The sequence below is a fragment of the Gambusia affinis genome, linkage group LG22 (assembly GCF_019740435.1).
Source record: "Gambusia affinis linkage group LG22, SWU_Gaff_1.0, whole genome shotgun sequence".
In the NCBI taxonomy this organism is placed as follows: Eukaryota; Metazoa; Chordata; class Actinopteri; order Cyprinodontiformes; family Poeciliidae; genus Gambusia; species Gambusia affinis.
Genome location: NC_057889.1, coordinates 17275900 through 17289756, shown reverse-complemented (window position 1 = coordinate 17289756; position 13857 = coordinate 17275900). Strand labels below are relative to the sequence as shown.

General features: G+C 41.0%; 2 long non-coding RNA genes across 4 annotated transcripts; both read right to left on the bottom strand.

Annotated features, from left to right (window-relative positions):
* Window positions 1-371: 371 nt before the first annotated feature.
* On the bottom strand, window positions 372-5157 carry LOC122825266. 3 transcript variants are annotated; one of them, XR_006369611.1, is made up of 4 exons: window positions 4958-5143; window positions 4839-4894; window positions 4371-4667; window positions 372-3392 (listed from the first exon to the last, which is right to left on the bottom strand). It is a non-coding gene; the product is annotated as an uncharacterized LOC122825266 (long non-coding RNA). The 3 variants fall into 3 exon arrangements; XR_006369610.1 differs by having other exon boundaries at window positions 372-3396; window positions 4958-5135; XR_006369609.1 differs by lacking the exon at window positions 372-3392 and having other exon boundaries at window positions 3937-4667; window positions 4958-5157.
* A 1118-nt stretch (window positions 5158-6275) lies between these two features.
* On the bottom strand, window positions 6276-7588 carry LOC122825265. Its single transcript, XR_006369608.1, has 4 exons — window positions 7512-7588; window positions 7347-7402; window positions 7030-7271; window positions 6276-6961 (listed from the first exon to the last, which is right to left on the bottom strand). It is a non-coding gene; the product is annotated as an uncharacterized LOC122825265 (long non-coding RNA).
* Between the last annotated feature and the right edge of the window lie 6269 nt (window positions 7589-13857).

Below are 13857 nucleotides of genomic sequence, written 5' to 3'. Positions count from 1 at the left end.
TGTTGTAGAATGACCCTGTCCTCAGTGGTAATGTCAGTGTATCCACTGTAGCACATGTTCATGTTTGAGTAAGGATAACTTTTATTCTGGATGGGTAGAAAAAAAATATAAAAAAGTCCAGAATAAAATCAAACATCTGCACCCAATTCCTCTCTTTTAAAAGTAAGTGACTGAACTGAAAAAGAACAGTTCAAATGAAACTTCAAAAGCTTCAAATTAATATGTCATGCATGCCCTTGACGACTGCATGTAAGCTCATGTTCAAACGCACAAGTTGGTTACTTCTGGTTCTCTAACCATTTGTTTCACCTCACATGTCACTTGGGAACTAAAATAAGTCTTTTCTCCTTTTTTTTTTTTGCAGACCTCCATGTGTCCCCTCCATGTGAGAAAAGTGGCTCCAGGAAGCATTGCCGGAGAATGTGCCGCATCCTCTTCGCTAGAAAGTCCTAGATAGAGACCTACAATCACAGACAGAGAGTCGCGGCGATGGGAAATCACGATCTGGAGTAAAACCACGTCCTCAAGGGGAAGAGGGTGTCAGCAGGGATTGTGGTTCGCGCTCTGGGCCGCACGGGACCACAAAGTCACCGCGGCGACCCTTCTTTCCACTGGATCACAGGGCTCAGGCCTCATGACCTCTCTGTGGATATCCAGTTACTAATCTACAGGCCCTGACCAGTACTCAGTCATATGACGCTGCCCGCCCAAGAGCAGACGGGGCTTCGCCCGGCGACACAGCCACCAGAGCAAATGTGGCCCAGCTGGCTGGGAACACTTGGGGGGGGCTGAAAAGTTTGGGATGGGGAGAGGGAAAAAAAAAAAAAAAGGCACAAGGCTGGTCAGAAAACAGAAAGCAGTGAGCGGTCGATCATGGTCAGTCTTCGGCTGTCCCCCGGGACCGTTCCCTCTTCTGGTAGAATCTGACCATGAGGAACAAAGGCGCTGCGGTCGCATCGCGTATGGAGGAGGAGAAGAACAGGAAACTGAGTTTTTCTTGTTTTTTTTTTTCTTTTTTTCCCCCTTTCAGATTGAGGAACACACTGAAGCCACTTTCTGGGAGGTTTTGGTCATTTACATCAGAGCCATGTCACAAAGCATCAAAACAACTCCCATCTCAAAAACAGAAACTTTCAGTACCTCCTCTTTTATATTTAGACCATCCCATAATTTGTATGGAGGACAATACTGGCTTTTAAGCAAGATGGATTCTTTTTTGTTTGTTTGTTTGTTTGCTTTGGACTGCAAAGAAAAAAACACAACCTCTTACCAAGAATATTTGGTTTAGATTCTATATTTTAGTATGCTTGAAATAAGACAAAACCAAATTACAAGTAAGTTTTCAGCAAGAACCAAGAGATTTCAAGTAAATTATTCCTTAATATTGACTGAAAAATAGTGGTTCCATTGGCTGATTACTTCATTTATGAGAAAAATGTCTTGTTATAAGTCAACTAGTACTCGTTCATCAATATTAAGGAATTATTAACTTAAAATAAGCTCCTGAATCTCGCTGAAAAGTTACTTTTGTTTTATTTCAAACGCACTACGATTTTTTGACCTAGAAACTAGATCAAACACACGCTGCAAGATTTTGTGTTTTTGCAGCGGGCTTCTTGATTCACAGTGTAAATGAAGTGAAACACCTGAAGTGACGAAAAGTAATTTTTTGTTTCGTTTTGGCTCAGCTGGCTTTGACTGCTGTTCAAACGGCCACTGAGACGGCATCAAGCAAAAACTTTTATTCATCTTTGCGCCGCGGCCGCCACACCCTCCCCTGTCTGCACATTTGAGCTGCTTCTCCGCATCGTTACCTCACTTCTCCCTTTTTTTTTTTTTTTTTGATCCCTTTATTTGCCATTTCTCTCTTCCTGAAGTCCCCCCTCCCTTCTTCTTTCTGTCCGTAAGATTCCGCCGGCGTCAGACCTCCCAGGCGGTGTGTGCAGACGCAGGTAGACTGTCAGGGTGGTGCGGGAGAAATAAAAAATAAAAAATCTCTTCTCTAGGCTTTCTGACGCCCGTGATCTACTCCCCCCACCACACACACCTTGCCCCGGGGAGGTCAGCATCACTGTTGACATTGGACACATGTTCATCGTGGTGCGATATTAAATCTTCTCATTGGATTTGGACTGTAATTATGTCGTAAAAACAAACTGGCTGTGAAGCCATGGCCCGCCAGTGTGATCTGCTTTCATCAAGTGCAGACTGGCTTAATTACAGAGTGCGCCTTACACCCATCTTTCACTGGGCAGCTTTTCCTTCAGCTTCTTTAAGCCATCTTTTTTTTTTTAAACTGAGCGTTAATCATAAGGCAATTGGTCTGTTTGCTATGGCGGGGGTTCAGGGAGGGGGATAGATTTGAACGCTGGTCTTCACACATCCTGTGTATTTATGATGCAAGTCCAGAATTAAGCAGATGAACTCGACAGTTGAATCCGATCTCTAAAGAAGACTTTAGAAAGTTGCTTTTTTTTTTTGTCAGTGCTTCAAATCTGACGAAAGAGTCAATTTCATTAAAAAAAAAAAAGCACCATGCCAAGGTGAACAAGCAAAAGAAATGCTTCATACTTTACGTCATTTCTCCTCCATTGTCTACAGGAGGAAGGAGACTCTCAAACAGAAAATAAATGACATTTGGTGACAAAATATTTTATCATGTAGCATTCGAACCGTTTTAGAGCCACACTGAGATGTGCTGTCTTGCTAGAGTGCTCATACTTCTTGAACCAGTCCACGTTTCAAACATAAAGTACAATAATGCACATCGGCACAAAGTAGGACATAGCTGAAGAAGATCTGAGAAGGGCAGGTTAAATCTACCGACTCCACCTCTACTCCGGCACCCTAAAATAAGCTCAATCGAGACGAGTTCAGATAATAAAAAAAAAAATCGAGCATTTAGAGCAATGAACACTGCAGAAAGACTAGGGACTAACACTACATCAACCAGCCGTATTACGCTGCAGGAATGGTTTTCTTCAACATGAACAAAGATGCTGGTCAGCTTTCCATTTGTAATGGGCAAAAAAAAAAAAAAAAAAAGAAAACATTTGACTTCTGAATTGAAATACTTTTAACCCAACAATGATTCCATATTCAGGCGTATACTCAGAAGAAGAGACAACGATGTCTACCAACAGGAAAGTATGGCAGGATGCAAAAAGCAGAGATGAAATATCAAGTCATCTTGGGATTTACCCTTTTTATGTCTTAATAGTTGAGGAGAAAAAGACAGGGGGAAGCTGGAGGGTCACAGTGGGGGAATTTTCTCGCTTTTGTCCTCTTTGCAGCCTTTTATGATGGGTTCATCTGCGTTGTGACAGGTGTGTGAAGTGGCCATCTGACTGGATGTAATTGCCACTTCTCTCCTGCGGGTCACTCTTCGTCCCCTGGCTTAAAAAAAAAAAAAAAAAAAAAAAAAAAAAAAGCCATCGGTGAGGGAAGTTTTAATGGTTGCTGCTGCAGCAGAGCAAGAACAGGAACAATCACTGCTGTGGAGTTTTCTCAAATGACAAAAAAAAATAATTATTTAAATCTGATTGGACAATCAGATTCCTGTTATGCAAGATTACCGAGTCCAATCAAATGTAATTAATTTTGTTTAGAATATTGTGAATATTGCACAGTGGCACAGTTGGTAGAGCTGTTGCCTTGCAGCAAGAAGGTCCAGGGTTCGATTCCCGGCCCAGGGTCTCTCTGTATGGAGTTTGCATGTTCTCCCTGTGCATGGTTCTCCAGTCTGGGTTCTCCGGCTTCCTCCCACGGTCCAAAAACATGACTGTCAGGTTAATTGGTCTCTCTAAATTCTCCCTAGGTGTGAGTGTGTGTGTGAATGGTTGTGTGTCCTGGAAGTCTCTGTGTTGCCCTGCAACAGACTGGCGACCTGTCCAGGGTGAACCCGCCTGGAACGTAGCTGGAGATTGGCACTTAATAATACAACACTCCCGACCTCATTAGGGACAAGGGTGGATACTGTGACCTCAGTCCAGAAACACCAACAGTGTTACCAAAGAGTCACAGAAAGGGATTTGGTTTTTGATGAGGAAAAAACAAAAGGACAGATATTTGCTTCTGAATTCAGGTACATAGAGTCAAACAACATTATGAATGTCCTCAATAGTAGGTTTGATTTGTGTTTAAAATAAGCCTCATTGATGCTTTTGTCAAAGCAATTTTCAAATTCACGTAAAAAAAAAAAAAAAAGTCACTTCTCGCTTTGGGCATTTGATAATATGGAGAGATCAGAGGACAACTCACAGGTGCGGCGCATCACAGAACATACATATACACCAGATAAATGCAGAACATTATGCGGAGGCCCACTTTGAGCATGCCCACTCCCACCATCTGTGCTATAGCCACGGAACCTGTTCTGAGCGGCGGGCCTTTTTCTGACGATTCAGAGTCGTACGTCCCCTGTTCGTACACCTTCTCTAGGAAGGACAGCCGGCCTGGCTGGAGTTCTGGAGAAGGAAAAGGGTTTGGTAGGCTCATGTTCTCGAATCCAGGCGGTTCGGGTTCAGAAACCAACTCCAGGTCGTCGGGAGACGGCGCTCCTCTTGGGACATGACGGTTAGCTTTGGCTTTCGAGTTACCTGCAGGATTTGAGACGATAAAGCATCCGAAGAACATCTGATTCCAGCGAAGCAGGCGCCGCTTTATTACTGAATGAGAACAGGACAAAAAGGAAAGCAGCATTTAAGTTGCTGCACTATTAAGACACCTCTTTCTTAGCATCAAAGATTTATCAGCACGGTATAAAGAAACTATTAGCCCAAACTGGGAGTAGTCAGAGCTGGTGGGGTAAAGGGGGATTTTTTAAAATACATTTTTACCTTTCTTGGTGGGAGAGTTTTAATTCACCCCAGTCGGCATGATAAGGAGCCACACCCTGTTAGAAAACAGATGATTACGACTCAACAGAAACGAACCAGCGCAGTAACCCACTCCTTACCCTGAGGCCAACGAGCCAGTCATCATGTTGGACGAGCTCCTGTACTATTGCGATTAAGGATGCACTGCGGAAGGCTCATAAACGGTCGCGAGTAAGCAGCGCCGTCCAATCAGCACGCAGCAAGTTAATGATGCACAGCTGCTAGGCATTAATCGTGATTATGTTGGATCTTTCCATTCTTCCATCCATTTTCTGTGTACTCTTGGTTCTGGTGGTAAATCTTAGGCTCAGCTCGGTGTTTTTTTTGTTTAGTTTTTTTTTTATCATTTGTATATTAGATCTGGACAACATGCTGAATGTCAGTCACAGTTTCTGTGTGCGCAACATCACAAGTGAAATTAACTTGTTAGCATTTATTTTTAAGCCATTCTGCTTTCAGCAATGTATTAAACCAGTTGTGTGATCTTTCCAAATCTTTTATTTCCCACACTTGCCAAAACAATGTGGACATAAATTTCATTGTGGGAGAGTATTTTGATTTTGAAAGTATAAAATAAGATGTTGAGGAGCTCTATAAAATTCAATGAAGGTGTCAAACTGCTAAATCCTAGTAACTAAGTGCGAGGTTTTGTATTGAGACTGGTATTTTCCCCTATGATAAATGACATGCTTGAAAATGGTGAAGGACATTGCATTTTCAAGCAAAACTGTAGCCATAGTTTTCATAGCTTGAGTAATGGACAAAATTTACGTATAAACATTTGTGGTTAAGATTTTGGAACCTGGTGAGAAAAATCAGTTCATACTGAAGAAATCCTAGAAAAGCAAGAATTGTCATGAGATGTTCTAAAGGTAAAGAATGGAAAGTAAAAAAATTCCCTGAAGGCAATAAATACAGGATTAATCGAATCAATATTTTGGGAGTCTAGTGTTTACCACCATAGATATCTCTGGCAAATTTAAATTGCCTATATGATCAGGTTTTTAATTTCTAGTCAAACCCTTTAAGGATTGCACAATAATTAAAAATGTAGCTAACTCAATACTTATATGTAAGGAACAGGTTTGCATTGGATTTGACCCATAAGGCTTCATAGGACCCTCTAATTTAACTCATCTTTTCCACAATTTGTGAATGCATAGTGAAAAAAAAAAATCCATTATGGCACAAGAAAAATATGTTGCCAACATAGTCTAATCTAATCTAAGATTTTTAGTGGCCAGCATACAGCCTGATATATTTTAGTCACAAGGCCTAGATCTTTAAATGTGTGCAAACAAGAACGATCCTAAAGGACTCACAAGGAATACAATATTAAAGAAGCAGTTGCCTCTACCACATTGAATCTCATCACACACACACACTGGAGAGATGTGCAAAGCTATAGATTTTTATTGAAGCAGTGACAAAAGCCTGAAGCAGTCAGCTGAGTTTAACAGAATCCAGGGTCAAGTAGTAGTTTCAGAAAACAAATTAAAATCCCGGTTGCCAAAGGGTTAAACAATCTTTCAGCAGAGCGAGTTGGTTGCCTTAGCCAACAACCTGGCATTAGGGGGGTCTTCCTGCAGGTCAGCACCATTAGAGACTCAGCTAAAATATTAGTGAACACTGTATCCAGCCTTTCAAATGTTCTGTTGAGGAGGGTGCCTTTTACGATTTGGGTAGGTTTGACTGTAAATGTAAGGATCACCAACCTGGCTACTGTCATGCCTCTGGTTTCGTCTATGGTCAAGTTGAGCGGTGGAAAACGTGTACATGCCTGGAGGATACCTCCTACTCAGCAACATGTACTCAAGTAGAGGATAACCATGTCGAAGTCCGTCTATCTATGGTGAATTCATTTAGAGGCAGGACAGGAAGGTACTGGGGAGGAGGGCCTCTGTCTTCAGAGTCATGGTCTCCTTGATTATAGGTCCTCTCCTCATAAGAAGCTTCCTCTGGCTGGAACATGGGAAATGGCCCTGGAGGGCTCACGTAGCCGGGACTTCCAGAGACGAAGCTCGACTCAACCAGAGGGGAAATTTTACCAAAGAAAGGATTGGGGGGATCGACCGCCCACTGAACTGAAAGAGGGAAGAAATTCATTTAGTCTAGATCCCAAGACAGAGAACACCTCTAGCTAGTCACCTACCTTGGTTTGGTGAGGTAGGGAATCCGTGATGTCCTGGATATATATACACATCAGACCCGTAGAGAGCAGGACCTGGTCTGAGCACTAGGATGAGTGCATCTAGGTTGCTTATCTGTGTAAAGCTGTGCAGCTCGCTTTGGCGCACTTGAGAAAGCAGAGTCTTCAGCGACATATTCAGGGCCAGGTTCCCCCCAACTGGAACGAAAAACGGTTCGTACCAGAAGCCCCAACAGGATCCAAAGCTGCAAAGGGAGACATTAGCAGTTTTTCTGCTGATAAGGCATCATGTGTCCAGATTGATCAAAAAGTGGATTTACCATTCTTTGTGAAGGATCCATTAATTGCACCAGCCAGTATGACAAGTAGCAACAGCCTATTGAGAAACATCAGAATAAAATTGTTTAAACTAAATAAATAATCAAGTTGAAAGGACAAGAGGAAAAAAAAAAAGAAGAAGTCATAAACCACAAACTAGTTGTTACCTTGTGGAGGCCGAGCCAGCCATCACATTTGATGAGCAACCTCCTACAGCCTAAACGTGCAAATCGCTGATTATAGTTGAGGGAGACCAATCAGAGCGTCACAATTTAAGGTACGCAGCTGCTACTCATTAATCCTGATGAAGGTGGAGGCTCAGCCTGAAATGAAAACCCAGATATGGATCAATTGCTTCCGTCATGTAAATCCAATTTGATTCAATTAAATGGAGGGAAAACTTCAAAGTTTGTGTTTTAAAGTGTGAGCTCGTGCGCTGAACTGCTTCTTAAAACATATTAATTATCACAGACGCTAATTTCTCCTTTTACTCGTCCACAGAGAAACAAAAGTAGTTGTAAAACATTTACAAAGGAGTTGTGCACATTAGTGTTTTACCCCACTTTCATTTGGTTTAACAGGGATTTTTTTCATGTGCTTTTTAGTTTTGCAGTTTGATTATCTCTGGCTAATTTTACATATTGAATAGTGCAAACCTTAGAATAGGCTGTGCAACAATGCAAGGTACAAAACTCTCTGTTTATGTTGTTTTTAAATAGATTTTTAAAAAATGTAAGATTATTCCATCCAGGAAAGAAAATAAAATGTGTGCTAAAGTGAAGATGTTTAAGTATGAATACGAGTAGAATTTTTTTCTGACATTTTTTTTCCGGAAGAGACTAGTAGGTAGTACAGCTTTCTGAGAAAATCACAGTACTTATTCCGATTTTGTTTTTACACCCGGCTTTGACTCCTGATGTAAAGTGTGAGAGACTATTCCGTCTTTAACTAAAAAGTGAAGAAAAAAGAAAAAGTTCACTTTTGAAACTTTGAATTATGGGAAACAAACATGGAATTTTAAAAGTAAATTTAAAAAAAAATGCATCAACAAATATTGCATGCAAACCTGCAAGTGTGCTGCTGCATTTTCTTTTAGCGTCAATGTGACATGGGGAGAAAAAAAAATACTCTGACAAATGGAACATTTCCTGTAAATGTAACAAAAAACAAAAAAAACAAGCATATGAGTATATGCGTCTGATTGAGCACATCCCTTCGTTAGGATCTCACTCCTCCATACCCAGCTTGAGACGGTGCCAAATGGGCCACGGTTCTGCATTGTGACAATTTCCGGCTCTTCACATGTGTATTTCCTGGCTTTCTAATCAGAATGCTATTTTGTAACTCAAAAGGGGCTCCTATTCAGCCCCGGCATTAACAGCTCTCGTCTGTGATAACGTGGATGCTTCGGGCCATAGGCCACCAGCTGCATCCACTTGTCACTCTTTGGTACAGATGCCCTGTCTGTCTGCTGCGTGAATGAAACTCATGGACTAAATTGGCGCTTATTGTGCCGAATGGTTTTACGCGTGCATTTTTAATGTGCCTCATCCAATTCCTTAACGTGTTTAATTTTGTCTGCCGACTGTTACATCTGATTTGCAAAAAAAAAAAAAAAAAAAAAAAAAAAAAAAAGACAGAAAAGAAAAAAGAAATAATTTGGATCGAAAGCTACTGGTCCCCGTTGGGATTTACGTTCCTTAAGTGGACAGCAGAGACCAAATGGCGAACGGCTGAAAACTCAAAAGCTCCGCAGCCGTTCATCCACTTCTGTAGGATTTTCTTATCTTCTTTTTCTTCTTTCCGTGCATCATATTAAGTTTCTTTGCGCAAATCAAATGACGAGAACTCAATTATGACGGATCAATAATTCAGCGTTCTCAATTATGCTTTAATTGTGAGAAGCAATATCATCCAATCTTATTGGGAGGATAGGTGTTGTTGCTCTGCAGAGCTTTAGCTGATTGTTTATATGAGATTAGCGCTGTGTATCAGGGAAAAAAAAAAAAAAAAGATCAAGCAATGTCACAGAGCCTTGAATAGCCGGCAAGTGACGCGTGCACAAAACACACTCGGGCGCGCGTTCAAGTACACTCCCCCCTCCCTCCACTCCCCAATGCGCGCGCGCACGCACACTCCTAATGACACAAACACATAACATAAAGCCAAATGCTGCCACTAAAATTTGCATGGTGCTCAGTAATGCATTAGTGAACATCACTTGGCAATCTGTTCATACGGGCTTAATTGGATTTTAATACCGCCTCTGATCTTGTTTTCTAATTAACGGCGGTGGCTGGCAACCAAGCAGAACCATGCACCCAGCAACACCTTTGATCCCGGCCATATGGAGTTCCTCCAAGCACGCCGGGGATGTAAAAATCCCTCACCTAGACGTGGGCGAACAACAAGCCCCCCGAATCAAAATGGATGGGGCGAGGAGAATGAAAGGGGGGTGGGGGGGTGAAGAAACGGGGGAGTGTGGCAAGGTTGAGAGGGGGGCACAGGAGGCAGCAGTGTGGGGGTTGGGGGATGGGCAACGGCATGTGTCATCCTCACATCGTGGCAGCGTTGGTATTGATTAATTTCTCTCATGATCGGTTGTGATCGCGGATACATAAAACATGAGTAGCGGGGGTTTGGGGGTGTGAGGGTTGTGCATGCCTGTACACCTTATCATCCATGCTGCCATTCGACACCCCTTCATTGCTACAGGGAAATGTCAATAGCTTTCCTAATCTGTTTACTTCTCCCCTTGTGGCCACTGCTTTCTGCTTTAGATGAAGGGCTGCCAAAACAAAAAAAAAGTGTCCTATTTTACCCTTGCTTTTCCCGTTTTGGCAGACATTGCGTGGGTATTAACTTCATGTCGGCATATTCTCAAGTTATTCTTATCAGAATGTATATGGAGTAAAGATTCAGTGCAGGTGATATTTATACACACACACACACACACACACATATATATATATATATATATATATATATATATATATATATATATATATATATATATATATATATATATATATATATATATATATATATAAATTAAGAATATATTCCAAGACAGGATTTCCACACACTTGGATGGATAGTAGAGCTTCAATATAAACAATCATCAATCAATCAAGTTTATTTGTAAAGCACATTTTGGTAGTAAGGCGGTTTTTGGTGCTTTATAATAAAAACAAGAAAAATGACAAAGTTTTAAAGTCAACGATTGAACAAGCATTACATGTTGATGAGCGCCATCACCAAAAATGTACACAGGTAATATGTTGGTCAACGTTTCATTTATTAAAGGCAAAAACAAAGCAAATTCAACCAGGTGGGGTTTTTAGTCTTGGTTTAAAGGAACTCAGTGTTTCAGCTGTTTTGCAGTTTTCAGGAAGTTTGTCATCATCTACAACAATGTGGTATCAATAAAGCACTTTTGAACTGAATTGAAGGTGCCGATCAAAAGAATGATGGTAAACCCAGCCAGAAATCCATAAAAATTGGATAAAGTGACTTCCACAAATTGTACATGTAGCTGTAAAAAAAAAAAACAACAAAAAAACGGCCAGGTTATAGGAACATTTTTCAAGTATTTTTCCAACAACAAAAGCACACAGCAGAGAAAAACATGCGTGAACATTTGCAATTCAATGTAATCTGAGATAAAACCACCTTATATCTGTGTCTTGTCAGTGGCTGCTTGGCGGGGCCCAGGTCCCCTGACTCCGTCAAGCCTCTGCTGGGGAGTGGCGTGCCCTTGGGTCTCTGTGTCCAGGGCTGGATCTGATCCAGCGTAGCCGGTTGTGGCGGAGTGTGTGGTCTCGTCTCTCTGGCCTCCTGGGGCTTCTGCTAGTTGCTTCCTCCAGGGCTCTAATCTGCTCCTTTCTGCCCCGGGTCTTTAGGAGGGGGGCAGGTCTGTGGCTCCTCACACCTGCTATTGAACATTGTTATGGAGAAACCTTATATACACAAGCGTGCTCACGCACACCCACACCCACACACACACACACCCGCACACACGCAGACAGGTGTTTGGATTCAGGTGTTTACAGATACTCTCCATGTGGCTGAGTGTTCCCACTAAATACATCTTGTATTAATTTGTGCCTTGTACTTTTCAGTGCTGCTGCTGTTGTTATTGCTACATATCCATATGTTGTTGTGATTTCTCAGCTCTCTGTTTTTCTCTCTTTCTGCAGATGTAGAAGCAGACTTCCAGGGCGTTGCCTTGTGTTCTACGAATACTTCTTTCTCTCCTCTAAAGCTCCTTCTATCTTTTTAAACATTTTCCCCACCTTTCTCATTTGTTTAAAAAAAATTAATCTTTTTCCCTTTCATTCATCTCTGTGCGTTGCATCTGAACTAAAAGTAAAGAAATTTATATATATATATATATATATATATATATATATATATATATATATATATATATATATATATATATATATATATATCTTTCACATTTACATCAAGCAGAACATTACAGTGAAAAGTTGTGACAGTAATTGTGTTGCGCATCCCCTTGGCACTTAGACAACAAGTTTGAGTGCCACATAGCAAAAGCCAAAACAAATACAGATGAGTTGAGATCATTTGGCACTTTAGAAGGTATCTTCAAAAAAATTAAAATGTCAATTTTTTAAAAATGACCTTTCATCTGAGCGTTGTACACCTTCTACCGCTTCCTTCTTAAAATGATAATTTGGAAAAAATATGTAGATTTGCCCTTGTCTATTTTCACAGAGGAGGTGGGTGTTCGCACATATTTTGATTGTTGATTTTTAAATTGGTCATAATCTATGGAGAGTTTTCTAATCTAGTGAAAACCCGGGACAAACCCTTATTTTTGCAACCAAACACACTCCCTAGATGAAGCCCATTCTCCAAATATAAACTACAAGGCAAATATTTTATTGCTAAAATAATCAGAAACATACTAATCTAATAATTGATCTCAAAAAATTGTTATCTCGGCGCTCTCAAGATATTTTGGATCATTTCTCAGAAAGTCAGAAACGCGGAATAAATACAATTTACACCAAATCCATCCCACTTACCATTTTTCTTTTCCAAAAATAATATCTTGACTTTCAATAGTTTTTTTTTTTAAAGACTTACTACATTGTCTAGGTTTTCACCGGGTCACATCGTGGGCAGATTATAGAAACATTTCCCTTGTCCAAAACTAGCTACCAATTTTCAACTGAGTTCTAAATATGCTAAACATAATTTTACATCCCGTTGCACAAACTGTCTCATTCAGCGCCGTTGAGGGGTTTTATAGCTCTCATGTCCAAACATGTCACTAATATAGCATGCACCAGACATTTTCCTTTTCTTTTTTTTTAAACAGCTTTATTGCCCGGTAGGGGAGGTGACTAATTCTGCACTTCTTCAGAGCCGGTTTTGAATTTGACAACAGGAGAGAGTAACTATAATAAAGAAGACAATATGGCAGCCATCCAAGCATGGTGATGTTAGTTAGCTCAGCAAGCTGTCATTTTACCATTGCCTGACAGAAAGAAGCTAATTAACTATGCATATTAATTTGAAAAAAAGAAAGGAAAAAAAAAACACAACAACCCAAGACCGACAACAGCTGATTGACAACGAGGAGGGTGGCGTTCCTGAAGGGTGTCAGAGTTTTGCGCGGCGACAGATAACGGCGTTTGTTTGAATTAAAAGCAGAAAGCACCCTGTTAGACTTAGACTAGGAATTGTGAGCCTTCAAGTGTTTATCATGGCTTCCGCTCCGATTGAGCACAGTGGGAGCCCAAGTTTGCCCTCACGCTGCTTTTTGCCAAATGACTCGGGCACTTTGGCACCGAGTGGCCTTCTACAACAATGGCACGGTGGAGCGAAGGCCTCGGAGGCCTTGCCTGAGATTGCACCTAAATAATGACACCTTTTCTCTGTGCTCCTTGTTTGTCCTTCACAGAGCAATTATTTGAAAAGGTGTATGTATTCCCCCCCCACTGGAGAGGATTGTGACATATTGTGCGGGGATAATGACTGGAGATGCATTAAGACTAAAGTAGGGCTTCTAATGAAGATGTTTGATAAGGCTTGAAGGCCTTTTCTTCCTATTAGCGAAGGCTTTCTTTTGATGAAAACAGAATTCCTTGCCCTCTTTAAATTATCAACTTGTCCTTCGACCTCAGCGTATCACTAAGTTTCTCATCTCCCTTATCAAAGGCACTTTTAAACACACCGAAAGCTGCATTTGCTTAAGTGCCATATTTGATTTGAGAGGCCTTTCTTTTCAGTCTTAATGGAGAGAGCAGGAATGGAAAGCGGTCTTAGTTGATTTTTGAAACAATAACATGTTAATATCGAGCTGACGCCGTCGCGCCTGGATGTCGGCCGTGTGGATGTGAAAAAGAGACACTTTCTACTTGAAAGTGTTAAGTAGAATTTGAATTATTGCATCAAATACATTGAAGGAACAAGTTTTGTTGGTGACTGTGTAAAGTTCTTAGTCTTGCTGCTTTTAGATCTACAGGGGTCAGGTTG